Source organism: Marmota marmota, unplaced genomic scaffold (genome assembly GCF_001458135.2).
Source record: "Marmota marmota marmota unplaced genomic scaffold, marMar, whole genome shotgun sequence".
NCBI classification, from domain to species: domain Eukaryota; kingdom Metazoa; phylum Chordata; class Mammalia; order Rodentia; family Sciuridae; genus Marmota; species Marmota marmota.
Window position 1 is genome coordinate 23040287 of NW_026000082.1, and position 27342 is coordinate 23067628.

Genomic DNA, 27342 nt, shown 5'->3' on the forward strand with positions numbered 1-27342 from the left:
GGGGGCACAGTCTGGGGAGGGGGTGAGCAGGGTGGGCAGCGGGGAAGGAAACACCTGGAAGGTGTTGTGCAGAGTGGGCCAGAGGGGAAACAGCCCTCAGATTCCTTCCCCTGCATCTGGAACCTCCCCTAAGCCTCGGCCCATCTGAGTTGTGTTCCCAGGCCTCAGAGCCAACACAAGGCAACTGTCTGCCCCGCTGACTTCAGGCCACTGGGGCTCAGAAAGCTTCAGCGCAGACAGAGGGGTGGCCGTTTCCCTGGGAAAACCCTCCAGTCCAGGTAGACAGCGTACCTGCTGGTCAGCAGATCGCCCTGTTGCTTGGTCCTGGTAAGTGAAGACCTGGGCATGGTGATGTCGGGGCCACACCCTGGAAGGCCAGCCAGGGGCAGGGTGAGTGTGCCTGGTTAGTCATCCACTCAGCACGCTTTCATCGCACCTGGGGCATGCCAAGCACCGAGCTTGGCACTGGAGACGTCGACGGGACAGCATGTTCTAGCCCTGAAGGCCGCACTGTCTGCAGAAGGGCAGCTAGCCCAGTACTGTGAGGCAGAGCTCTGGATGGACGATTGGGGGCATTCGAAAGGGAGAAGCTGCCACAATCATCAAGGTGGCCAAGGAGCACCATGGCCTAATCAGAGCTGCCAAGAAGAAGTACCCCTCTGGGCAGCCTGGTGGGTAGACCAGGGAAGAAGGGTGTCATGTGGTGAGACCAGGGGGTCGGGCAGACAGGAGGTGCTGAAGCCTTGGCCAAGGTGATAGCAGGAGAGTGGCTAGGAGCTGACAGGCTGGAGAGTCTCAGGGAACCTGGTGACACCTGGACTGGGGGTCCAGGAGGCGCTGGAGGTCAGCCATGGCTCCTGCTCTCCCCACAGCTGCTCAGGTGATACCAGGGCCCCCATGCGGAGATTCAGAGGGTGAGGCTGGACAGGACTCCTGGGCCCTAGGCTGTGGGGCTCAGCCTTGGAGCTGGGTGGGGATGAGCCTGGGAACCCCTTGGCGTCCTGGCTGTCACCCCAGTCTACCAGGTCCTTCAGGAAGCGCCAAGAAGAGTGTGTAGATGGCACTGGGCTGTTGACTCATCTTTACCCACGTGCCCACACTCATCTTCCCTTACCACCCAGGGGTAGTAAAATGAGAGAACTCTGTGTTCATTCACTCACTCACTCATTGCCACCAGTTGTATTTGAGGCTCTGTGAGTGACAGAGATGAATCACACACATCCCAATCCTCAAGGACTGTGTGTTTTGTCTGTGGTGCCAACTGGCATTTGGGTGGATTGTGTTCCTCACGCAGGGAGGAGGGAAACACCTTTATAAAGAGAAAAAATGTTCTGAGAGGTCACAGCTGGCCAGAGGGGTGGGGGTTGGAGGGCTCCGTGGAGGAGGTGGCATGTGAGCTGGGCTCACGTGGGCTGATATGGGTTGGACTTGTTCGAAGTAAAATGGAGAAAAACACTTCTGGCAGAGAGAACCATCAGAGGCATGTGAACACTGAGCCTGGTGGTTTGGCAAGGAGGGGTTTTTCAGAGGACTGTGGAAGCCAGAGGCAGCCCTGCGGGCTCAGGAAGGAGATCCCGCCTGGAGATGCTACTCTCCAGGGGAACCACTGGAGGATTTGGGGAGAGTGACAGCGGGTGTCAGGAGCCTAGCTATAAAGAGGGTGAGCTGGGAGGAGAGTTCAGACCCTGCTGTGCGTCGGTCCCGGTGAGGGGGTGGCCGTGGGGATCTGAGCCAGGCTGGTAGAAGAACACATTCCTTGACCCATGGGGAGGTTTGGGCAGGCGCCTTCCTAAGTGCCTTGTGTGGATGGTCTGATGGAGTCGTCCCCATCCAGCCAGGTAGGTGCTTCCTGGAGGTTCCGAGATCGTGGCAAATTACCTGCCTGTGGTTGCACAGCTGGAAGCAGAGGCGTGGGTTCTGACCCAGGAGCCCGTGACCCTAAATGCTGGCTCTGAGGGCTGCCCCAGGGCCGTGGGTCCTTTGGCCATGGTGACAGGCCCCCTCACTCCCTGTAAGTTGTGATGGGCCCCATGAGGCCTGCTCTGGTTCACTGATTCGAAACCAGGGCCCACATATAGGTGGTAAGAATGTAAATAACTGATGCAATGGAAACTTTCTATGGAAAAAGGTCCCCACTCATGCAGCCACAAGGCCAAAAAAAGACAGAGCCTCAGTGGGCTGAGCAGGCTCTGGAGCCAGCAGTTTCCTTTGGTGTGGCCTTTGTGTCTGGTGAAACTTTGAATCGGTGGTGGTGGGGTTGGGGAAAGGCGGGTAACTGGCAAGAGTGGGGCAGGTTGGATTTTGAGCCAGAAGCTGGGCAGGGATTCCAAAGGGCCCATGTCCCCAGGCTTCCCCTCTGAGCAATGAGGGCAGCTGTTGTGGGCACAGAAAGCAATTCCCCCTCCAAAAACACACACCCTATTTTGCAGTCTTCTCAGCAGGCATTTACTAGCACATCCCAACTGCGGCCCAGTGGTTGAGGTCCTGTGGCTGGGGTCTCTCCAGATCTCAACTTGCTTTTCTTTTCTTTGTATTCACTACTATCTCTGAACCTCCAGGAACCTTTTCTTTTCTTTTCCTCCCTGCGAATAGGTTGCAGTGTTCTCGTAATGGGATCTGACACCTTATTTTAGAAGACAAAATCCTTATAGGTATAAGTAAAACTAAAAGACCAGAAATAACTGAAGAGCAAGAGAGAGAAGTTTCTGGAAAGTCAGCTCTGCATTAGTTACTTCTTACACTGGCGGCGGGGGTGGGGGGTGCTATTGCTCCCATTTTAGAGGTGAGGAAACTGAGTCCAAGGTGTTCAATGACTTCCCCAGGCCACTCAGTGGCATCCAGTTTTAGGTAACACAAAGTGTTGGACTCTGCCATGGAAGGCTGTCCACAGCCCTCTCTGTTCACGGCCTCAGTTTTCTCAGCTGTCAGATGGTGATGAGGAGCCTGCTTGCAGGATTAATATGATGTTGACACCCTAAGGACAGTGTTGGCACATGGCAGGCACTAAACAGTGCTGGGTTCCATCCCTGCTCTTGGCTTTAGCCTCCACAAACCGGGAAGATGTCAGAAGTCTTCATGGGGAAGCAGCTCAGGTGGGGGGCTCCTTGGGGAAAGGTTCTTGTCCATATTCCTACCAGAGCTACGAGACCCTGGGACAGGGGCAAGGCTTCCATCACCTCCGCACCCTCGGGTCCTGCACTGTGCTGGTGAATGTCTTATGGAAGTTACTCGCTGCCAGCTGGATGTGGGCTGGATGTAGACCATCCAGTGGGCTTTCTGTTGTACCCAGGGAGGGGAGAAGCTGTCCTCTGTGCCCTTGTGGTGAGTACTCAGTTTCACTGAGAGAGGGCCCCCTAGAGGCATGGCCTGGTGTGGCAAGAAATGACCCCCCCACCTTCTCTCTGAGCACCTGGGCCTCCAGGTGGAGCTCTGGCATGTCCCCTGCCCCCCTGTCTCCTAGACTCTGAGGCTGTGCCCACCTCACACCACCAGCACCTTCCCTGCCTTGCCCTGCTCAGCTTGGAGAGCAGCCATCTTTCCCCTGCTGGTCCCAATGCCCAGTTTGTGGAATGGGTTTTCCTGCCTATCACTGCAGTCACTTGGGCTCCAACTTCCTCTTTTTCTGTTCTCAATGCAAATGGAAGTGCATCGCCATCCTGTGTCCCCTGCCTCTCCCGAGGGCCGCCCCTGGGTCGCTCTGCAGGCACGCCTTGGCCTTTTCAGTGACTCGGGCCTTGTTCTGTTGTGGCGCTCTGTTCATTCTTGTGGGGACACCTCCAGGATCCACAAGTCAGCCACCATGTGGGTGAGAAGCCTCTCTGAAGAACTCCACCAGGGACCAAGAAGGTCCTAAATGGCCTCTGGGTGGCTAGATGCATGTGACCGAATTCTCAGACTACAGCACAGGCTTCTGAAGCAAAGGCCAAGAGCCCAGGAAAGGGACAGCTGTGACCCTGACCAGAGGGAAGAAGGTGGGAACCTTGAAGAGCCGACCCAACCCCAAAATGGAACCAGAGGAGGAGAAATGGACTGTGGGAAGGAGATTTGGAAGTTCTCCTACCCTAATCCACGAAAGGGCACTGGCATTTATTGAGCACCTCTTGTATTCTGGGCCTGTGCCAATCTCACACATGCTTTGTTGCATCTGATCCTCGTGACAAACCCAGGTAGAAATGAGGTGCTTCACTTCTGACTCATGAAACAAGTGAGGCTCAGAGAGGTTAAGTAATTCAGCTGAGGTCACCAGCTATTAATGGATGAACCCAGGGTCTAGACCTAATTTCTGCAGATGATGTCAGGGCGGACTCTCAGGGGTGTCCCAGGCTATTTCTGGGGCATTGGACAAATGAGGCACATCAATAATTCTTTCTGTTTCCCCTCCCAATCTTCAGTGGCATGACCAGTAGGATGATTCCATGTGACTCTGCTATGTGTGTCCCTGTGTCTTGACTTTTTATATTTTCATATTGATCCATAGTCCACAACAGCAGGAAGAAGCGTGAAAATAGAAAACTTCATCCCAAGAATCCCTGTCCCAGGCAGAGCAAATCCAGCTTTCCTGTGTGCTGGCTCTGTCTGCAGATGTCTCATTCAGAATGGAGGGGCCACCAGAAGTCAGGAGGGCAGCTGGGTCCTCAGAGCCAGCCTTCCCCACCTCTCTGGGCTCATGGTCTAAAGCCCAGCACACGGCCCAGAGCATCCTGGCCCCTCTCCAGCTCTTGGAAACCAACCATGTTGTGACCCACTGCAGCTGGCCCCTGCCAGACATCTGGGGTCGTCCTTCACCATTTATCAGCTGCAGTGAGGCCAAGCACAGTGCTCAGGGCTCCGGGAAATGGGTCTCCCTCCACTCACCAGCAGAGGCCATGCTGCGAGGCTTTGGTTCTATGGGAGGGTGGGGAGTGGAGAGCACAGGCCTTCTCCATCGGGCTTTAGGTGGAGACTGCAGAGGAGCTGACCCTGGTCCTTCTTGTCCTGACTGGACCCTACCCTCTTCTCTCACTAGCCCTTCCCTGTTCAACTGTTTTCTAAACAGAAGATCTTTAATTTTTTTTTATTATAGTAAAATACTTGTAACATCAAATTCACCATCTTCACCAATTTTTAAGCTTACAGTTCCATGAGATTAAGTATGTTCATAAACTTGTGCAAACATCTCCACCATCCCTCTCTGGAGCTCTTCTCATCTTGCAAAAGAGAAACCAGCAACTAACCCATCCCTCCTCACTCCCCCTGCCAGGCCTGGACAACCACCATTCTGAATTTGTGATCATTTTTTCTTTGGAGGGGTACTGAGGATTGAACTCAAAGGCACTCAACCACTGAGCCACATCCCCAGCCCTTTTTAAAAAATATTTTATTTAGAGACAGGGTCTTACTATGTTGCTTAGCATGCCTCACTGTTGCTGAGGCTGGCTTTGAACTCATGATCCTCCTACCTCAGCTTCCCAGCTTTAAATAGTAAAAGTGAAACTTGTATATTGGCTGGGTTTTTGTTTGTTTTTAAGTAGCAAAATAGAAATGTATACAAAAGAAAACGCATCTTCTAAATCTCACCCATGCCACAGTCCCACCCTAGGGCAAGGTGACAACTGGGTATTTATCCTCCAGGACATTTCCAGCATTCCCTTGTGTGGAGATATGTGTGTGTGTGTGTGTGTGTGTGTGTGTGTGTGTGTGAGAGAGAGAGAGAGAGAGAGAGAGAGAGAGAGATTGGACCTTAGCCATCCCACTGAGAGGAAGTGTGTGCAGCCACAGAGTACAGGATCAGACGGACTGAGACTCACCACCTGGCCAGGGCTCTGAGCCTCTCTAACACTCATGTGAAAAATGGGAATACATGGAGGAAAAGTCACAATTAATTTTTATTATCAATAGGAATATATGTGTATCTTCCATTAAGAAAACTAGTGTCCCACGACTACTCCACTGAGTGGACTTATCATCATAACTTATTAAGCCAAATTCCTGCCGATGGACATTGGGGCCGTTTCTGTCATTACTGTTAAAAATACTGCGGTAGCAATCACATGTGCATTTGTGTGGATGCTTGTTTAGGTTGGTGTGTGGTGTGTACTTGTGAAACTGTAAATTTTGGTAGATATGTAAAAATGTTCTCCTAATCTCCACCATACCGGCAATGTTTTTTGGCCAGGCCTCTCCAACCTGTGAAAGTGTCAATCATTTTCCTCTTTGCTAACCAGTTGGGAAAAAAATAATACTGACTTTTAATATATGCCTTTAATGATTAATGAGACCTGCAAATGTTCATATCTTTATTAGACATTTTTATTCCTTCAATAATGATCTTTCATTTTCTCTCTCCATTTTATTGGCTATATGTCTTACTGTTTTGTTGGTACTTATTATATATTATGTATATTGATCCTTTTTTATATGTGTTGCAAAATATCGCAATACCAATTTTATTATCCAGCATGCCACCACACACACACAAGAAATACGTCTGACAAAGAGTTACTTTGATGGAATGAATAATAGAGGGTTAAGTCCTTATATTTCTAGAATTTTAGGAATTTAACCTACTCTTAAGAATTCAGAAAACTCCAAATATTTTTACCCCGTCTGTCATTTGCTTTTTAACCATCGAGGGGATCTTTTGTTACATGGTCTTTTGTTATAGCTTTACCTATTCAAATATATTCATCTTTCTTTTAATAGCGCTGGGGTCCAGTTCAGGCTTAGGTCCTTAAATCCTTAGGTCATTTCCTAATATTACACTATGCAAGCATTCTCATGGTGCCGGCCTTTCTCATGGAGTTTCTTGGATATTGCTTATACTTTTAATCCACATAAATGCCCGTGTGTACATGGTGCGTGGACCCCCTCCTCCGCCCACCCTCCCTCACTCGGAATTCCATTTTGCTGTCTGATTTTCTTCGTGGCACTTACCACCTTGTGCCTTGCCATTTATTTTACCTGTTTTACTGTGCTTCTCTCCTGGCTGGACATTCAGCTCTGTAAGGGCAATGACCTCTGTTTGCCCACTGCTGAACCCTCAATGTCAGAACAGTGCCTGGCACACAGCAGCCACTTAGTAGGTGTCCACTGAGTAGACAGCAGTTGTTCTAGTTCTTTGCTTTGCTGATTTGAAATCCCCTCTTTGGTAGCCTCTTTCTTCTATAGTTGTAACTTTTTTCCTCTCCTTTGGTTTTATAGTTTTCTTGAAAATCATCAATTTTCAAAGTCATGGACATCACGTTATATTCCAGTTCTCTTGAAATAGTTTCATATATGTGTTCGCGTTGCCTTCCTGAGTGATTCTTGTGATTTGCCCTTTACTGCTAGTCAGATTTGCCAACAGTTTGCCCGTACTGTTCTTTTCCGAGGACCAGTCTGATCTTTGTTTCTGTTGCTGTGGCTGCTGTCATTCCCATTCGTTTACCTTTGTTTTCAACTTTATTCATGTATTTCTTCTAGGCTATTTTCATTTATATGATTCTTTTTCAGCTTCTTAGGTAAACTTCTTAATTCATTTAGTTTTAGTCTTTCTTCTTTTGTCATAAACGAATTTAAGGTTTATATGTTCCTCAGTGCAGTTTTGATTACATATCATAGATTTCAAAAAGTAGGGCTCTCAGTGGGACTTGGTGGGGCATGGCTGTAACCCCAGTGACTCAGGAGGCTGAGGTGGGAGGATTACAAGTTTGAGGCCAACCTCTGCAACTTAGCAAGATCCTGTCTCAAAATATAAATAAAATAAAAGGGATGGGGATATAACTCAAAGTGCCTCTGGGTTGAATCCCCAGTAACTAACACACACACACACACACACACACACACACACACACACAGTTTTTTGTTTGTTTATTTTCTGGTCCTCTTTGACTCAAAAGTTATTTAGAAAAGCAGTTTAAAATTGGCACATGCAAAGTTACTTTTTTTTAATTTTCGTGTTCCGCTATTTGTTCACTTCAGATATTATTTCATTGAGAACTACAGCCGGGATCTGTACAATTTAGACACTTTAGATAGGAGACTTTCTTGCAGTGTGATATGGGGCATTTGAGGGAAAGGAATTTTATCTGTTTCTGGAATATGTAGGAAGTTAAACCTACTAATCACATCTTCAGATCTTCCCTATTCTTCTTTGGAGGCAACTTGTCCCATCAAAACTGATTCATAATCCCCAAAGCCGTCTTTATTTTCTACCTTTACTCCTTGTGGTTTTAAGAATGTATTGTTTCATCTATTTTGTGGTCCTGTTGCTCAGACCGAGTAAAGTTTCATGATTTTGTGTCTTCCTGTAGGCCCTTGAGCAATATAAAGTGTCCCACTTTATTTAATATTTTTGCATTTTGTCTGAGACTCATATTGACTTCCCTACATTCTTTTTGTTACCATTTTGCCGGTTAAGTATTTTTTTCCATTTCTTTGATTTCAACCTTCCTTCATCAATTTGTTTTATGTTTATTACTTACAAATCTAGCATATGGCTAGATTTCTTTTTTTTTTACCCAATAAGATAATTGAATTTATTCATGTTATTAAATTGATTAATATGTTTGCTCTTACTATTGTCATCTTATGTCTCTAACTTATTGTACTTTTTTTCTCCTGTTTAATTTTTCCTTCCCTAACTCTTGCTAAATTAATTGGATTTTCTTTGTTCCTCCCTTCTCTCACACATACAGTGGCTTAAAAGGTCTGTATTTTATTTTTCTTCTAGAAATGGTTGTCCTTAAGTTAAAGATATTTCTCTATTCATGTTAAGAATTCAATGGTATCTAATTCCCAATAAGATGAACCCAGCATTAAGGATGTCTGTGTAGATATAGCTGTACTTGTTCTGCTTTTATCATCCCTGTTTCTTGGGTAGGCCTTCTTGCCCTTTCTCGTATGACTTATTCTGGTATAGTTTTTATTTTGTTGGAGTAATTCCTCGAGTAATTTCTTTGAGAATAGGTAAGTGGGTGGCATCCTATTTTAGCCCTTCTCTCTTTCACTTTGAGACCTGGCTGACTCATGGATCTCAGGGCTTTAACCCTTTTCCCTCAAGATCTGACATCTTGGCCCTGTAGTGCTCTAGCCATCAGTGAGGCGGAATCAGTCCGACGTTACCTGGTTCTCAACATCTTTTGTAGGGATTGTTGGACGCCAGCTCTCCTGATAGTATCCAGGCTGAGTTCGCCACTTGCCTAGGAGGGAGAATGCCACCTCCACAGAGCCCAGGCACATGTGGATGGGGGAGGCAAGGTGTCTGCACCAAGGACTGGAGGTTTCCTTTAGATGAAGATGCGGGTGTGGGAGCCCGAGGAGGCTGTGTAAGGCCTGGAGCACCGTAGTCTAAGAGGAGGGGAACCAGAGAGGCGAGGAGTTTGAGGCAAGGGATTCAAAGAATTTCTGGACACAGAATGTTGATGAAGAGTGGGTAGAGCCTTCAGGAATTTCTGTAATGAACAGACAAGCCATCTGCATGGCCAGCGGCTCCCAGAATAGTAAAGCCACGTAACTGAAGGTCACAAAGGGTACAGGGAGGAATTCTCAGTTCCCCATGACTTCCCCCTCTCCACATGGGTCTCTTTGGAAGCCTAGAGCATTCTTATATGCTTGGATTTCAGTCCCTTTCCTCTGAGTGTGTCTCCCTGCCCAGGCCACCCAGGTGAGGCCAGCGTGGCTCTGATGACACTCCCACTCCTCAGGCTTCCTGGCCAGCTGGTGCTACTACAGATCTCTTCTGATTTGCATATTTCTCTTTTTATGTCAGTCGTGTTTGGGGGAGACGAGGTAGATGGATGGACTTAGTTGGCCATCTAGAACCTCACGTGTGTATGGCATTTGCAGGTAGCCTGGATACTGGTATGGCTCGGCAGCTCTCTGACCGGTTGCTAATAAGGGGACCAGTGCTGTCAGTGAACAGTGATGCTGGCCTCATTCCCAGGGATCCCACAGAAAGAAGTCTCCCAGCTTCCATCCCATCCCACCCCCTCCAGAGACACACCCCTCATCCCCACCACATGACCTCATTGATTAAAATGATCCCATGACCTCACTCCACGGGTAAGACCAAGTCTGGCTCCTCCTCCAGTAAACCTTGGGCTCTGGCCCCTGCTGACTCCTCCCTCAGCAGCTGTGGCCACCCTTCCCTCCAGCCACTGGGACATCAGGCAATTTCTCCAATATTCCAGCCACTTGAGGGTTCTCTGTTTGAAATATCCTCCTTCCCTCTCTCTTTCCATCTCTCTCCCTATTTCACACATTCAGACACCATCAGAATCAACTGCTTCACCATGATCCCCTTAAGGGACTAAACCGAGGCTATCTTTTATCTTTGGTACCTACCACCCACCTGAACCAGCTTAGGCACTTGCCGCGACCCCTCGCCGGCAAGGGAAACACGACACAGGATTCTTCCTTCAGCAGTTTATTCAGGCCTTGATTCATGTTTCATCTTCTAGTGACCTGTCGCCGAGCGCCCAAGCACAGCCTAATAAAGCCTCCAGCATACCAATCTTAAGCTGCCACGTGGACCTTTCTCATAGGGTGGTAAGGGATTGCGTGCCAATTCTCCATATTAGGAGTTGTTTATCACAGGCCACAGTGGAAGCCGGCGCCATCTTCTAATGGCGGCCACGGTCTAATTAGAACGGCTCACCACAGGCACTGAATGCACATCTGTTAAATGTGCTGCATTGGGGTCTAAAGAGACGCCATACAGTTGCTGTGTGTAAAACACCTGTTAGGGGTTGGGGATAGAGTCACACTGCCCCTGCCTGAGCTTCGTTAATTCTAAAAGGGCTTCCAGGTTGTCTCTGCGCATACTGAACGCCGTTATTTACCTTAAGAGAGCCACAACAAATGTGCTTTGGGTGTGCTGGAAGGCAGGACTCACGTCCCGTTTTGTGGGAGCTGGTTGAACCATGTGAGGGAGGATGGGCACGATTTGGTCAGGTAGACATAGTTGTGGGGGAAGGGAGTACATTCTGGGAAGAAGAAATTGCCTGAGCAAAAGACTCAGAGGTAGGAAATTGTGGATTGTTTGTGGAACAGTGTGTTCTGAGAAATCAGTGGGAGAAATAGAACATTTTATTAATAATTGCAACCTATTAGAGGGCATAAGGTCAGACTCGGAAATGATGGAAAACCATGGAGTTGTGAAGTTTGGGTGAGGGGCTGCCAGACTCGGGAAACGATAGATGGGAGCCAGGAAGCAAGTCCAGCCTCACCCCTGTGAGGTGGCGCCCTGCTACCTTTGGGCCTGGGGCAGGACTGCCTGGATTTGGTAGCGGCAGGTATGGAGGGGAGGGGACAGCAGAGGGACTTGGGTGACCTGTATATCCTGTAGGAATCAATAGTGAAAAGTGGTTGCCAAGCACTAACTATTTGAAGACTAGGTTAATGCAATGTCCCAGGCCTGTGTGCAGGTTACTCCAGGCCCAGAGGGTTGAGTTCCACTCTGGGACAAAGCGCATGGCAATTGTGCAGGGTGTCTCAAGTGCCAGGCATTGTTCTGGGTCATTTACGTGAGGTCATTAAAACCCTGGGAGGCACCTGTTGGTCTTAGCCTCCTTTTCAGGCATAGCAACTTACCAAAGTTGGAGAGGTCGTATGTAGAAGGATTGGGACTTGAACCCAGGTATCCTGGCCCTAGAAACCACATTCCAGCCATCATGCCACACTGCCTAGAGCAGACACAGTGAGCAGAGCCCAAAGAGCACAGCACAGAGGGGACATGCCATGCCATAGTCGACTAAAACGATTCCAGCTTTAGGAAGCACGTTCCTCTGTATTTTCTCACTTGGTCCTTAAAATAGCCTGCCAGGTTGATTATTGAAATCTGATGCTCACGCCTAGGCTTATTTATTCAGTAATCATTGAGCTCCTTCCCTGACCCAGGCTTCTGCTGGTCCTGATCATTCTGTTTTGTTTGGTGACTCGAGGAATACAATGTGCTCTTGCATCCATGATTATAGCTAATCCTCACCCATGCCCAAATTTGAGTCAGTTTCATGGGCCAGGTTAGTGTTCTCTTGCTGTGTAACAAATTACCTCTAATTTAGTGGCTTCCCACCAGATGCATTCATTGGCTCAGTTTCTAGGTCAGGAGTCTTTACAGAAGGGCTGGATTCTGCTCAGGGCTGACACGGAGGTCTCCATGGGCTAAGGTCTCATCTGGAGGTTCTGGAGAAGATTCTGCTTTTCCAAGCTCATTCCTGTTGTTGGCATAACTCAGTTCCCTGTGGTTGTAGGACTGAGGTACTGCGGCTGCTGGTTGTTGGTGGAGTGGTTGCACTCGGCTTCCAGAAGCTGCTTCCAGGTCATTCCTCTATGGCCCCTTTATCTTCAGATCAGCAAGGGCACATTGAATCCTAATGATTCTAATCTCTCTGGTTTTCTCTTCTTAACTAGTCAGAAAAGACTCTTCTTTTAAAGGGCTTTCCTGCTTAGCTCAGGCTTAGATAATCTCCCCATTTGAAGATCTACTGTGCCCTAGAACAGAACCTAAACATCATGATCCTGGGGTGTATGCAGAACTGAACACCAGGGGGACTGAAACTTGTGAAGTTTCCCACCCAAAATAAAGGCAAAGAATAAGGCTCAGAGAAATTGAGTATTGGGTACAGGTAGCACATGGCAGGTTCCAGAGCCACTACACCAAACACGGGGGTCAGGCCCTGCACCAAGAAGAGCAGCTTGGGAGGAGTTGGGGACTTGGGTCTCCTGGTACCAGGCAGAAATTGTTCTGTGTCTAAAGAAGTTGACCAAGAAAACTCTTTGACCATGGCTTTCAACCACCTCCTGCAGGATTCGAGACACAAACCCAGCAGCCTGGAAGTAGTTCATGGAGCAGCCTCAAGAGATCCTGGCCAGGCAAGCTCTCCCCTCCAGAGGGCAGAGTGGTGTGTAAGAGGAGGCCGCAGCAACGTGGACATGAATGCTGGTTTCCAAAGAGAACAGCGTTTTAGTTTTGGTCACCGGAAGTGGTGCCTTCAGCACAGGTAGGAGACAGCAATGCCTGGAGGTGCTTGCTGGGCGCCATTTTGATGAAGCATGAGCTTGCTTTCATTCTTCTTAAAATGTTTGTTACTGCTGTGATTATCATTGCCTCCCTTGTGCCTCTGGGGAGCTCTGGGAGCTCTCAGAACTGCTTGTTCAAGAGGGTGAGCCCTCAGGTGCCAATCCTGCCACTTCCCCATGTTGTCTCCCCAAACTGCTGTCCTGTTGCCCCCAGTTCAACAGCCTTCATCCTTTGCCTGGACACAACAAAGCCTCTCATGGATCCAGGCCTGCCCATGCCTCTGTCCAACACCTGCTTTCCAGAGCCTCTTCCTCTCCTGCCCTCCCCCACCCACCCACTGCCCAGTCAGAGGAGGTCAGTATCCCCTGAAGGCAGGAGATCAGCTCCCCAGACCCCACTGTTGGAAGAATTGGAAGGTCATTAGTAGTGGTCCTCAATCCTAGCCATGTGTCAACATCACATGGAGAGTTCCAGAAATCCCAGTACCTGGGCCCCAGCTCCAAAGATCTAAATTGGATTGGCCTGGGAATATATATAGTTAAATATATATTTAGTGCCTCAGATAGGTGGTGTGGTCAGGCTGTGATTCTGGTTAGGTGTACGGTATTAAAAAGCTTTTGGGGTCAGGATCAAGTCCTTGGGTGTTTGGTGTGGAATGCATTAGAATTACCTGGGGAACTAATTTTTTAAAAAAAGAAGAAAAGAGGGCAGAGTGAATCCCCCAGACACCCATGCCCTCAGACTTCAGGGGCTTGGGCTGCAAGAATCTGCCTTTGGATTCTTGTGTAGCTAAAGTTGGAAACTTGGAGATTCTTCCAGAGGCTCTGGAGATGTCCCTCCTGGCCTATGCTTGGGTCTGTGGGCATAGCTGTGTGGTCCAAGGGGAATTTCCCAACCTGACTGGCTGTGAACAGTGACTCATCCTGTCCCTTGAGAGCAGAAATCTTCTCACTATGCATAGGGGCCGGGGCCTCAGGTGCCTCAGAGGTGGCATCTCTGTGGCTGCGTGGACTGTGGAGTAGGACCAGGACCTGGGCTTCTGCCCACTCTCTGCAGCACACCTGGACCCAGCAGACCCAGGCCTTGATCAGAGTTCTCCCACAGAGGTAGAGAGCAAGCATCCCCTGGATCCCTAGGAAGAACTGGGCATTTGAGCCCCGTTTTGGTGCTTGACAGTACAGCCTCTCTCCAAGTTCAAATCCCAGCTCTGACAGTTTGTACAGTATTTATTGGTGCAGGTGCTCCTCTTTGTGTCTCAACTTTCTTACTTAAAAAGTGAGGCTAGCAGTGGCAGTGGCCCACAGGGGCGACGTGCAGGTAAGGCCCATGGGACAGGACCAGACATGTAGCAAGGACTCCCTACTTTCCCACCACCATCTAACACCGGTGCAGACAGGCAGGCCACCATTCTTCCTGTGACACATCTGCTATGCTCTACCACCTGGTCCCAGGGCAGGTGAAGTCGAGGGATCAGCCCTTGCTGCCCACAGGGCCTGGCACTTTACAGATGAGTCTGAGTCCTGCAGAGAACCTAGGGAGGTGGGTCCTGTTGCTCCTTGTGTGCAGATTAAGAAACAGCACAGAGATGATCAGTACTTGAAAGACAGTCACACAGCTACAAGGAGCAGAACCTCTGGCTACATAAGACCCAATACTTTTTTCCTCCACCAGATTCTTCCTGAAGAAAGGCAGCTGTAATTCAAAGATGGCCCTCCCCTAGTCACATCTACATTTTAGTAGGAATAGCCCATAATGAACGGTCCCTTGGCATTACGTACTTTTCCTTTCCTTGTACTTCAATTTGTTTGTCTCCTTCTGTGTCCATCACAGTGAACTCTGTGGGCTCCTCTCCTGACAGTCTCAGGGCAGGGTCTGCATTACTCCTCAGCAGCATCCTCGGAGGGATGCAGGCATAACTCTGGGGGAACTGCCCTCAGGGGTCCTCCCCAGACCAGGCACTTGCTTTCCCCTACTTCACCCCAACTCTGGTTTGTCTACTTGGGCTCTGCCAGCTGCAGGGGGGCATCTGTGGAGGAGCAGGAAATGAGCTGTCAGTTCCAGCTAGAAATCTGACCCCCACTCCTTCCCGTGCTCTTCCTGGGGAAGAAAGCAGCCATGATTAATGGGGTGCTGACTCCGTACTGCTGGGGGACCCAGGTGATCGTGGGCTATGGCTGCCCACTGGCCCGTCTGTGGAGGTGCAGGGTGCTGGCCCAGGCCAGCAGGTGTACTACTGGGAAGGGAGAGATCCATCATCACCAAGGCCTAGGGACCGCTGTGTTCCCTGTCAACCGAGGGTAGGAGGACATGGGGACACTGCCCCTGTTCAGAAGGTACCTGAACTGGGGCTTTCTCCAGAATAAATGTGACTTCTGATTGAGTGACTAGAGGACAAAGATAATTCAAAAATAGACATGGAAGCATTTTTCTTAGCAGCCAACATCTCTGCTAGTAGTCTTCAAGCTTTTGTTGTCTGAGAAGCCATTTTTTAAAAGTCAGATCTTGCCTGGAATGTCAATGTATAAAACAAGTTAATGTGGCAGAGTATTAATATTCAACTATTCTTTAAGTTCAAATCTTTCTCATGTACTTATTATGACAATATATTCATGGTATAATAACTCTGATACATAAAAACATTGAAATATGAATCCACAAACTGCTTTGTGGACCAAATCCAGACTGCCACCTGATTTTGTAAATAAAGTTTTATTGGAACACATTCATTTATATGTTATCCATGGCTGCTTGAGATTGTCTGTCCCTTGTAGCAAGAACTATTTGCTATTTGGCCTTTTACAGATAAAATTTGCTGACTTGTGTCCTAGATAACCATTGTATTACTCTACTAGCCACAACACCCAGTGTTCCTCTTCTCTCTCTTGTTTTGCTTGGCTTGGCTGCACAGTGTTAAGGAATTCTAAGTCACATCAATACCACTGTGAATTTTCAACCGCATACCTTTTAGCTACAAGGTGGTCTTCACTACATATCATCCAGGTATCCAGGGAGGGGTAGAAGAGAGTTCTGGTGTGCACCACTAACTGTCTCCAACAATTGCTTGAATCCCTTCTTATTACAATCAGAAAGCAGACAGGAAGCCCCAGAATCATCTATGACACCTGTGTGAGAATCCTTGAAATACATTCTCTTATCATTGAACACTTCAGTGTATTCTTGCTTGTGTGTTTTTACGCAAGCAGACGTAGTCCTGAATTTCAACAGCCCAAAGATGCCCAGTAAAAAGCTGAAACCCAGTTTATCTTTCTGAAGACCCATTTCAACCCTGAAGTTCAAGATCTACCCAGACCTTAGTGCAGGGTCTGCCCTTACTCCGGCAGCGTCCGCCGGCTGGCTACATGCAATGGGCTACAGCGGACCACGGAACGCGTTTGGATATGCAGGTCCGTTTTCTGTTACCGTGTTAATAGGAGTCAGACTATATTTTTAGGGTAAAATTCTCATGTATCAACTGAAGAACTTCTGAAATAGCTCCATGGAACACAATTTGAAAACTTCCCTTCAGCAAATATTGGGGGTTGTTTTTTTTTTAATGAAGACTTCTTCAGTTTTTTATTGGTGCATAATAATCACACATAATAGTGGGTTTCGCTGTGGCATATTTATAATGTAATTTGATTAATTTCATTCCTCAGTGTCCCCCCCCCTTGCCTTCCCTTCCTCTCTCCCCTAACCCCCTTCCTTTACCCTGTTGATCTCCCTTCCATTTTCATAAGATCCCTTTTTTCCCCCAAAACATACGACCCTCGACTTTCTGAGGCTGATTTCTTTTGCTTAATATGCTGCCCTCTCGTCCCATCCACTCTCCTGCAAATGATGTAATTTAGGGCTGAATAAAAGCCCGTAGTGTATATATACTACATTTTCTTTCCGTTGATGGGCACCCAGGCTGAGTCCATAGCGTGCGTGGCTATCGTGAATTGCTATGCTGTGCACATGGGATGCAGATATTGGTAGAGTGTGCTGACTTGAGTTCTTCTGGATGAATCCCAAGGAGTTGGATCATGGGTGGTTCCCTTCCTGGTCTTTTGAGGAACCTTCATTGGTATTTCCATAGTGGTTGTATTACTTTATGTTTCCATCTTCAGTGTACGAGAGTCCCCCCCCACCACCACCACCACATTTCATTGCTTCAGGATAGCAGAGGAGGAGAGAGGGAGAGATGGCGGAGGGGAGGGGAGAGCTCAGGCTGTTGGCAGGAATCACTGGACAGCTTGGGGAGGGGTGGGGAGGAGTCCCTAGTGAGAAAAGATTTCAGGCAACACAGAGGCCACTTGAGCTCCTGCTGCGGCTTGTGATGTATTTGGCTATTGGCAAGACCTAAACTCAGCTCCCTGGTTACTTTGATGACTTACAGCTCTCAACTTGGAAGAAATGGCACAGAGGAGAATGGGAAAGCCTAGACCATGCTCAGAGAAACAGGGCATGAAACAGGAGCCTAGAAGTCTCTTCCAATGGCCACTCCAAGGACCTGGGCAGCCATTCAGCAGACCCAAGTGTGGGTCGGGGGAGAGGGAGAGACCCCAGAGGGGACAGGGCGGGTTAGCACGCTGAGCCGGGGGCCTCACTGGAGGACCTGTGCGTTGGGCAGTTGAGGTGACTGGATGGGGACCAGCGTCAGGGGAGGTGGTGCCGAGATGGGCAGAGGTGTGAGGCGTTGGAGGCGAAGCTCACAGAGCCAGGCGTGAAACCCAGGAGTCCCAGCTCCCTGGTCCCCTGCCCTCCCCTCAGCGGTGCCATGAGGGAGAACCAGGCCTGGTGGCTTTGGGTGACTCTGGGCTGGAGGAGGCCTCAAGGGGATTAAAAAAAAAAAAAAAAGCCCCAGTCTTTTCTGAGGTTTCGCTGCTCGCCCCATAGAAAAGGGACATTTTTAGATTTTAAAGGGATGACCTCCTTTTTTTCTTATTTACATAGCCCTGTTTGTTTATGTAGTCCTTTAAAAATAGCAGATGTGCGCTAAGCTTAGTGCTCTCTCTCCCAGCACCAGCGGCAGAGCCACTGTGTGGGGAGAAACACCTTTTTATCTAAGAGAGGGACAGCCTTGCTCCCAAGGACAGATGGGAGCAAAACAGGACAGGTAGGAAGTTTCGTGGTTTTTCATGTCGCTTCTCCAAAATAGCCACACTCTGCCTCCCACTTCCTGCCTGGCTCGTCGCAGAGTAGACTTTCTCCTTCAGAGGACTCGTGTTCTGTGAGTTCTCAGAGAGGCTCCAAGTGAGTTGTCAACAAGCAAACACGCTCGACCCTGAAGACCTTGAGCTTGGTGTGGAGGCCCCATTTCAGACTTGAACTACTGGGTTTGCAGTCTGGCTCTGCTGTGTGGCCTTGGGCAAGGTACTTCACCTCTCTGTGCTAAAGCTCTAAGAGGGGGATAACAACTCTAGCTCTATCAAGAAGATTACATGAAGGAATATGTCTCAAGGGTTTAGATCAGTATGGGCACATAGCAACTCTTAATATATCTTTTAATAAAAAGTAACAATATTGTCAGTATCTCTCTACTACATGGACAACTGTACCAGCTTCCAACCACTTTCCCTTCCCTAGCTTGTATATTCCAGCCCTTTCCTCATCCCAGACCATGCTGCCCCCTGCTGAAAATCCACCCTTGCTTCCAAGCCTAGGGCAGGAGCCGGCAGACTTACCCTAGATGGCCACATAGTAAATATTTTAAGCTTTGTTAGCTATATAGTCTCTCTTGTGACTTTGCTGTCGCAGCATGAAAGCAGCCATAGACAACCTGTAAAGACAGGCAGTGTTCCAGAGCGACCTTAGGTGCAAACACAGGCAGCGACTGCTCTTGCCACCCCTGACCTGCAGGAGGAATGCGGACCTTGAGCTCAGCATTCCGGTGCAGCGCTTTCCGTGGCTCCCGCCTCTTCCTCCTCCTCTCTCCCTGTGCACGTGCTGTTCCCTCCTAGACTCCCCCTCCCTGTCCCCGCCTGCCCGTCATCCGTGGCACCAGGAGCCCCTGCTCTGGGGTCCTGTGGAACCTCCCTCTGTTTCAGCTCTGGAACGTGCACAGGCCTGGACTTCCACCCTCGGGGGCTCCCATCCATCAGGGATTCTCCTGCAGTTCTCGGAACCCCAGTGGCACACTGTGGGGGTTCCTCAGGGCGCACAGTGAGCCCTCAGGGAGTTCACGGTCTGGGGAGGAAGCTGGGGTGTGAGTGGGGAAGAGCCATCCCGCAACCCAGGCGGGAAACGACAGGCCGTGTGTCTGTTGGGGATGCCCGTGACGCCTGGTGTTTCTGAGCTTCGTGGACAGGAGAAGGCATTTGAATTTGGGCCACTGAGGGCAGGACAGAGGGCCAGCAGGTGGGCTTTCCATGCAGGGAAATGCCTGGCTATGGCTGCTGAACAGGTAGAGCCTAGACCTGAGGGCAGGGTCCATGAGTAGGATGCTGAGGGGGTTTAGATTTTTGTCTGAATTTGCCAAAATTTCTCCAAGCATGGTCCACAACTCTTCCTGAAACAGAGTTACCTGGGGTATTTCCTGAACATATAGACTCCATATTTTCCTGAACATATAGACTCGGGTCCTGTCCCGACTGGAGGTCAGGAGGCCAAAAGGGGTTGAGGCCACAGTCTGGAGGAAGAAGAAGATTGTGCTGCCTATAAATATCTTTCAGATCAATGTCACCTGTAGGAAGCAGGTGAACGGGCCTCTCCTTCCAGACTGGGGAGAGGCGAGGCAGGGATGAATAATCCTCTTGGAGAGCAGAGGAGGATTCCCAAGCTCAGACATGGCAGGGGACTTAGCCAGCACGCACTGTGGTTGCAGATACGGAGCCAACTCATTCTGGAACAGACTTCCTCTCACAGTCTTTGGCAGGGATGGTCCCTGCGGTGCCACAGGTAGAAGAGGGCTGAGCCTGGTGCATGCCCCGGGTCCCTACAGCCTGGTGCACAGTGGTTGATTGGTGATCGTTGAACAGATGAGGGAAGGGGCCGTGGGCAGCAAGGGCATGGGGCACTGGGAAGGATGAGGGAAGGAGAGGGGATCCGGAGGTGGCTCTGGGGTTGCAATCCTGAAAGTTCAAGAAAGGAAGGTCCCCACGCAGAGGGAGAAAGCAAGTGAGTTTGGTGCTAAGCGCGCTGACTTGAGAGGCCAGTGGCCCCACTCTAGCCAAGGTGTCCAGCCACCGGAGACACGGGACAGGAATAAGGGAACAGGCAGGCCACATGTGCAGCTCTGGGGGCAGCCAAGAAAACCCAGCACAAAATGCAGAGACACGGAGGATCAAGGACCAAAGCCCGAGGACAGAGCACCCCCACCTGGAGTGAAAGCGAAGGGCTCAGAGAGGCGGGAGCAGAGCAGGGTGCGGGGGCCCCACCAAGGCAAGGAGACGTGTGCTGCAGGTCGCCGCGGGGCTTAGGTTAGCCCCTCTTTAGAAGAAAGCCAGCCAGCCTAAGAGGGAGCATGCCGCGGGTAAATAAAAATGTCCATCACAATAAAACCAAAGTCACGAGTTTCTGTTTTCCTAAGACGCGTGCTCCAGGCCAGCCAGGGTGCAGGTTGAGCGGGCGAGGGCGAGAACTGGACGTGCCTGTCCCGCCTGTCAGGACAGGCCCTGCCATCCCGTGTCTGTCCAGGCTCTGTGAGCACATGTCCTCGGGCTCACCTTGTCCACCTCTCCTCCTCAGCACCCAGCTCCCCCGCTGTCCCTCTCCATTCATTCAGCAGACAGTCGTCCTGGGGAGCAAAGCATGTTCAGAGGGACTCAGGCAAGGCCCCACCCAGCCATGCCCACGAGCCACCCACCAGAGAGCTTGAAACCCAGAGATTCCTGGACTCGCAAGTTCAAGGTGCCCCAAAGAGAGTGCAGCCAGCCACCTTGTCCGAGTGGCCTCTCTGTGGCCAGCTGTGTAACTTTGCTGTTGTGGAACAGTTTGGCCTAGGCTGGGGGGACACGGAGGTCCAGCTGTCTGGGTATTCCCCCTAATCAGGCTCTAAAACTATGGCATCTGAACATCCTCCCTATTGACCTCCTGCCAGCTTCTCCCTCTGTGGGTCCCACTCTGTCCCAACTCCTGACACACACGCTGGTGACAGTGATACCCTGCCATACTATCATCTGCCCTCAGAGAAGTGAATCAGCCTTAAATTCAGTTCTGCTTAGACACAAGGTACCAAGCACCATCCCAAGTGATAAAATGTGACACCTGCCTCTTGGAGTTACCTTCTACTAGGAAAATAGACATAACACACACACACACATAGACACACTATTTTGTGAATTATCAAAAATATAAATATATGTAAAACAAACATATGTGACGAGATAACACCCAGGAAAGGAATCAGGGGTTCCAGGGCTGGTGAGTTGTGGTGGTTTTTAAGTCAGATGGTCAGGGTGGACCTAGAAGGGTGGTGTCAGAGCTCAGAGCTGAGGGAGGGGAGGGACTGTCACTGTGGGTGGTTGGGCAGAGTGTTTGGGTGGAGGAAGGGTCCTGTTTGGGAAAGGCAGGAGGCTACTGTGACCGGAGGGTGAGGTGGGGCGCAGGGGAGAGAAGGCCAGACAGGAGGGAGGGCAGATCAGCACAGCCTCGGGCAGAGGCCAAGGAGGAGTCCGAATGGCCTGCCCTGGCTGCTGTGTGGAGACCATTGCAGGAGGTTATGCTGTCACCAGAAGGTGATGTCCTAGACCCGGGCAGTAACTGCAGAAGCTGCAGACAGCAGCTGGATTCCGGCTGTCGTCTGAGAGCCAGCCAGCACCCCACAGTGAGAAATGGGATGTGAGCCATTAGAGAAAGTTTGGAGAGGAGAGCCCGCTGACATTCCCAGGACTCATTCCTAGGGTAGTCAACTTCCCCAGCCTCCATTTGCTCATCTGGAAAATGGGGCATTTGGATAGATACTGCCAGATTGCTTCTGGGAATGTGGCATATGGAAAGCTCACTGTTTGGGCTCAGGTCCCTGGGGGCTGTGGTGACTGGGGAAGGCTTTGAGGAGGTGGGGTGGACTATGTGCTTAGGAAAGGAGTTAGACCAGGTACAACCCACAGAGAAAGGGGGAGAAAGAAGCAACCAGGCAGAGGGTGGCGAGACCCAGGAGTGGCGCCCACAGAGTGGCAGGCAGTGATGTGGCTGGAGCACTGGCCTGGGCAGGTGGGCAGAAGCCAGTGTACAGGGAGGGGCACACCAGCTCCCCAACACTAAGCCCTTTAGAAGAGACCAGCAGGTTGGGGCCCGAGCATATTTTGGAAACAGTGAGGCCCTCAATTTTGAGCACTTTCAGATGGACATGCTCAGGCAGGAAGGAGCAGGCCTGGCTCCCAGCCGGGGAGAGTTAACCTCCTGGCCCAGCATTGCATAACCACAGAGTCTACCAAGTGCAAGGAGACTCTTCTGTGTGGCAGCCAGTGTGGCAAGCCTGGTGGCTCTGGGCTCTGGCACTGTCCCGCAGCGGAACAAACAGCCCTCCCTTCCCAGATAATGGCCCTCATTGAGCATTGTGTCCATGGCCAGCACCCAGCACTGGGCAGCTCAGCCTGGGTAAGTTTCCTCTCTTGGCTGCTTAGCCAAATATTTACACTGCGCCTTTCTAGTAAGACGGTTCCTAGGAACCAGCCGGCAGCGCGAGCCGGAGACCCTGCTCCCAGCTGGGGCAGGGCTGCACACACCCAGCATGTGAGCCTGGCCCGGCCATTGCCTGCCGGGACACTGTCGTAAAGGAAGACACTCGGCTAGAAGCTGCTGGAAGGCCTGCCCATCTCCAGAGTCACTGGCATCTTAACAGAAGAGTGAGCTCCATTTTATTATCAAGCAGGGGTAGAACCGGGCTGGTCCATCCTGCCTCCCACAGGGCCTTTGCCTCAGGAAGGGGAATGTGTGATTTGAGGAAGATGAAGATTAGAGTCTGAATCCTGCCTCCTTGGACCAAGTCTTCTCCTGCGCTGCTGGTGTCAGAAAACACGCCATCCCTCTCTGAGTGTGTCTTTTGGCAGAAGGGAAGGGGCATGGGAGCTGCCCTCTGCAGCATCTGGACCCCTCCAAGGGACCCATGCTGTCAGAGGAAGGTCTGAGGAAATGGGCAAGAAAAGACCTCAGAAGCTGTCTCTGCCCACGGTCCGCCAGGGGTTGTCCTGGAGAGAAAGGGTCAGAAGGGTTCCGTGAGGTTCTGGGGACAGAATCAAAACAAGTGAGTGCAAATCACATGTCTCACTAATAGGAAGATTCCTCAAACAATAGGCCCCCTGGCTACTTTAACCCAAAACACACGTACGCTTTGACCCGTGGTCCCACTTCTGGGAATCTGGGATATGGAACAATAGCACCAGTCTGTGAAGATATGTGTACAAAGGATGTTGATTGCAAAATTCTAGCAGGGAAAAATTAGAAAAACTCCAAAAACTCAATAGTAAGGAGATTTTTGAAAGTGTTAGATCCAAACCAGGACAGTTAGCTAGGACAACAGACATACTTTATGTCTGTTTTGAAAGGTAGTATGGTACACTGGCTAAGAACACAGGGTCTGGAGACAGACTGGCTGGGTTCTAGAGTCCACCACTTACAAACTACTTTGTATGGCTTTTCTGACTATCCGTCTCCTCTTCAGTAAAAGTAGAGATTATAATAGTGTTTTCCCTATAGACTTGTTTGGAGGAATCACTGAGTCAATGTATATGACATGATTATAACTGTGCCTGGTACATAGTAACTGCTAAAAATAATTTGGTCTTTGACCTAGAAAGACTGTCTGTGACAAAAGCCAGGTGCAGAGGAATGTACACAGGGTGATTTCTATAAAAATAACTATTTTTTTTATAAAAACAAAAAAATGACCCTCAGTCTTAACCCTATCCTCCAAAGAAAGAAAGAAAAGAAGATAGAGAGGGAGAAAGGGATGGCAAAGCAATTGCTGCTGCCCCAGCTGTTAGTGGCCTCCTGACCGTAGACTTAAGGAAGACCTGAGTCTCATAGGAGACCAAGACAAAGCCTTTGGAGGTTCCTTCAAGCCCTGAGACTCTGCAACTTTATGGGGCCACCTTGGTAACCTCAAAGCACATCCTATCCTCACGTGTGACAGAATGGAATAGCCTACCTTTTGCAAGATTATATGCCAGTTTCTTTCTGCAGGTAGGGAACAAAGGCATTGGTTGGTGGCTTGGTTTTAGGGGAAAGCTCCTTTCTCTGATGGCAGTCATTGGTGGGATGACATGGTTCCAGGGCGGATTCTCCAAGTAACAACCTAGCTTAGCTCAGTTTATGTGAGCTTCATCAAGAAACCATGCCATGCCCCATTGGAGATGGGTGCCACTTTGGTCATTCACACCATGCTCAGATCCACCTCTCAGTGTCATGGGCTCCGGGAACAGAGGGGTCCGTAACAGGCTGAGAAGACCCCAGCTGGGGTACGGCTGTTGTAGAAATCAGAACCACTTCTTCCACTTTGGATAGAACCACTCAAGATGGGTCCAGAGTGTTACAAGCAAAGAAAAACACATTCGGTAAAGGGATCCTGGAGTTATTTCTGTATTTAACACATATGTAAGAATTTTGAAGTATTTTAACCAAACAACTTCAAAATAGATGGTCATATAATAAACACCAGCAAACTCATCCATACAGCGGAGGCCCCAGCACACCCTCCACGATCTCAGGCCCCTCCCCCCTTCCCAGAGGCAGCCAGCATCCTGAACTTGCAGTTATCATCCTGCAGTTATTTTCTGGCTCCTACTATGTACCAGGCAGAGTCCTGGGCGCTAGGTTTAGCCTGCCTCACAGGACTGCCATGGAGCTGGGTACAACCCCATCCCATCTCTCTCTGCCAATGGTTCTGTCCTATGAGATTCCTTCAGTGAGATCCAGTCTTTGGTCACATCTAACTGTCCCCACCATCTGGGGCAATGAGAGAAGCAAGTCTGGGAACCCAACACCCACCCTGTCTTTAGCTTTAGGGTCTTGGGCTAGGCCCTTCTCCTCCTGGGACCCAGTGTCATCTGTCCAATGTGGGTTTGACCCAGGGGCTGCTGCAGTCCTTCCAGATCTGCTCCTTCCGTGGTGCGGTGGTCAACCCGGCCTGGCCCAGGGTGTGACTCCAAGCACTCTCTAGGAACTGGAGGTGAGAACGAGCATCCTCTGAGGGAAATGATGGCCCGTGCCATGCCCAGCGCATCTGGGACTTAGGGCAGGGCTTCTTTCCTGAGCACAGGACACAGACCACTTGTAGAACATGAGGTGACTTGGGAGAAGTGTGGGTGAAATTCTTCAATAACAACTTATTTACCTCAATAAAAACATAGCGTTGGCAGATATACCCAGGATCCTTATTGCTTAGGACAAGGCCATGTTTGAGCAAGTCAGATTTAAGTGAGGGTAAACTCAAATATTAGGCCAATAACATGTGATATGGTGGTATAGATTTGTGACAAAACTTGTAATGGTGGTCCCCAAAAGGCACAGTGTCTAAAACAGGAGCTGGTGACTTAGACAGTGGACCCATTGGGCATTCTTAACAGAACTAAATACCCAGCTCAGAGCTGGCACATGGGAGTCCAGAAAGCATCAGGAGGGATGATTTCCTGAACAGGTCCCTGCTTAAAACTGCAAGAGAGAAATTTCCTTCAGATCTTAGTGCCAAGAAGAGCTCTGCTTTTACTGAAGAACTGGCCTGTTGTTCATCATCAGCAAACCGAGAATGTCATCTAGCCGTGCTGCCCTTCTTTGGATGCAGGGAAACTGCACTGACTCAGGGCCTGTGGGGCTTTCTAGCCACTTGTTCACCTTCTCGTGTCCCTTTGGGTCCAGCCCTTGGGTCTTTCACTTCCCCTGGGTGGACAGATCCTCGGTGGAATAAAGCAAGTTAAAAATTGACAAAAAGGGAATGGCCTAGTTAATTCATCAGTGCGCCGCGCACCAACAGCACATGACTGAAGCATCCTTGGCTCTGCTTTGCCTGCTGGGGTTTCCTACCGGGAGCCACTTCCCTGCCGAAAGGGTACTTGCATTAGATGGGGTGCTGAGCAGGTGAGGTGGGTGCTGCCTTTCTGTATCCACAGATCTGAGTCAACCAAGCCCTACACCCCTGCTAAGCTTTGGAATCATCTGAGAAATGGGATTCTGCCTTCAGACCCAGAAGGGTAGTCCCAGGTCTGGTGACCTTTGACGCCCCTGTCTCTCCAGCAGAGAATCAGGTTTGCTCCCTAGGGGTTCCAGCCCCCAAAGAACTTTCCAAATGTAGGGTCATGCTTCACTGGTTCCTAACCACTCCTGGCCTGCTGCTGGCTTCAAACTTTTCTGACTTCTGACTTTTCTGACTTCTTCACTGGCCAGTCCTCTATACTTGCTGCCAGACCCCAAGCTGTCCCCATGGCTTGTAGTAGCCAGCTCCTGTGATGATCTCACAGGCCTTACAACCTCAGAGCTACTAGGGTCAGGATACTCTGGGAAACATTATGAGACACTGACGTTTTTAAAGCAAATGACTAATACCATATGCTAAGTGAAAGAAGCCAGACCCAAAAGCCCTCATATTGTATGATTCCATTGATAGGAAATGTCCAGAGAAGACAAAATCATAGAGACAGAAGGTAGATCCATCAGTGGCTGCCAGGCCTGTGGGTCTTGGGCTAGGTCTTGGGCTAGGCCCTTCTCCTCCTAACCCGCTAATGGACTCACTGCTAATGGCAGGGGTTTCTTTTTGGAATGATAAAAAAAAATGTTAAAAATGATTAAAAAAAAGAGTTAGTGGTAATAACTATACAACTTTGTGAATATACCCAAAATCACGTTAGTGATTAAGGGTGGATTTTATGGTACGTGAGTTATCTCTCAATATTTCTGAAAGCAAATGAGAGACACTTCAATTTAGGAAATTTATTTATTCATTAACAGATTATTATACTCCGGTCAAAAATTAATAACACAACCTTCCTACGGAAAGGAATGAAGGCAACTTCTGTAAACGGTCCATCAAGGTTTCCCACCAATATACCTCCCTCCCTCCCTTTGCTCACTCACGCGTTGCGTGGCAGACACAGGGAACACAAGGCCATCAACATACAGCCCTGCTCTCTAAAACCTGTGGCTATAAGTTGGACATGAGAAAAAGTTCAGTGAAAGGATGCAGAGCAGGAGCCCAGCCCCACGAGTTACGTCCTAAACAGTCAGGAATTGTCAGCTTCCACTGCTATGTGGAATCTAAAAGAGTCTATCTCCTAGAAGTCAAGAGTAGAGTCGTGGTTGCCAGGGGCTGGGGAGCGGAGGGGGAAGTGGCCAGTGGGTACAAAGTTACAGAGAAGTGGAATGAATTTTGGTTTTCAGTTGCACAGTAGGATGCCTATAGTCAAGGATATGTATTGTGTATTTCAAAATAGCCACAAGAGAGAAGTTTGAAT

The 27342-nt window shown here is 49.6% G+C and overlaps 1 protein-coding gene across 3 annotated transcripts in view; it reads left to right on the plus strand.

The window, feature by feature from the left end:
- Hivep3 (HIVEP zinc finger 3) overlaps nt 1-27342 on the plus strand; it is a 458107-nt gene that overhangs the window by 352724 nt on the left and 78041 nt on the right. For all 3 annotated transcript variants that reach the window (XM_048815629.1, XM_015485179.2, XM_048815630.1), the window contains one exon: nt 12766-12959. The gene's annotated coding sequence lies outside the window, so the exon portion shown is untranslated. The remainder of the gene's footprint in view (nt 1-12765; nt 12960-27342) is intronic.